At 44.5% G+C, this 1121-nt stretch overlaps 1 non-coding gene across 1 annotated transcript; it reads left to right on the top strand.

Moving 5' to 3' along the window:
- The first annotated feature begins 630 nt into the window (after nucleotides 1–630).
- On the top strand, nucleotides 631–703 carry TRNAM-CAU (transfer RNA methionine (anticodon CAU)). Its single transcript has one exon. It is a non-coding gene; the product is annotated as a tRNA-Met (tRNA).
- Nucleotides 704–1121: the final 418 nt, after the last annotated feature.

Below are 1121 nucleotides of genomic sequence, written 5' to 3'. Positions count from 1 at the left end.
AAAGAAAGAAAGAAACCACGAGACCTTGACCTGAGCTGAAAGCTGAAACTAAGAGCCGGATGCTTAACTGAGTAAGCCCCCCGGGGGCTCTGCACTTATGTCTTTCAAAATCCTTTCACTGTTATATCGTGAGGCTTCGGACGAGCGGCCACAGGTAGGTACGCTCATTGCTCTAGTTTCAGTCAGAAGTTTTGTTTGATAATTTCTGAACTCCACTGTCTAGCACCTTGACTCTGGTTTTTCCAGAATGAAAAAGCTTTCGATACCCAAGGAAGAAGGGATTCTGGTGCCAAAGTTGACAAGTACTTAATTTCTGTTAATATTTATAGGCTTATACACCCCTTCTTTTAGACAAGCCTAATACATTTTGGTTCCTCTGCTTATGGGCTACAATGAACATAATGAGGTCTTTTCATTTTTCCAAAGTACATGTATCATTTGCTGAGTTACCTTCTAGATTACTTAGGAATCTACTGCTGTGGGAGGAGATGTGGGAAAAGAACATTTTTGATGCTATTCCAAATCCACTCGATCATTGGCTTGACCTACGAAGATGAGCTGACACCTTTCTCTTTAAGGAGCTTACCACTTCAGGAGGCATCATTACTCATGCTGAGAAATTGCACTGCAGCCCTCTTAGCGCAGTGGGCAGCGCGTCAGTCTCATAATCTGAAGGTCCTGAGTTCGAGCCTCAGAGAGGGCACAGCTGTTTTGCTGTGCTATAAAGGGGCATTTCAAGAAAATAATGAAAACTTTCAGCAAAGGTGCTTAGAGGCCCTGTATGTGACCAAGCAGATACAGGGATGCCCCCCACAGAGGGAAGGGTAACTGCAGACCATTCAATCTCATTCATAATAAAAGGAACACAAGCCACCCCCAAAAGGAAGTTGTCCACTTTCCTGAGAATGAAAGAAGGGGCATGTGGGCGGTTCAGTCAGTTGAGTGTCCGACTCTTGATTTCAGCTCAGATCATGATGCCAGGGTCCTGGCAAGCCCAGCAGTGGGAAAACAAAGAAAAGTGGGAGCCTTGAGCTTAGAAGAACAGCTCCAAATCTCAGGTCTGCCACTTCTTACCAGTGACCTGGGACAAAGGTTTGGTTTTGGGTTTTTTTTTTTAACTT

Source organism: Prionailurus viverrinus, chromosome B1 (genome assembly GCF_022837055.1).
Source record: "Prionailurus viverrinus isolate Anna chromosome B1, UM_Priviv_1.0, whole genome shotgun sequence".
In the NCBI taxonomy this organism is placed as follows: Eukaryota; Metazoa; Chordata; class Mammalia; order Carnivora; family Felidae; genus Prionailurus; species Prionailurus viverrinus.
The sequence above is the reverse complement of the archived record's forward strand: the minus strand, read 5'-3'. Positions and strand labels throughout refer to the sequence as shown.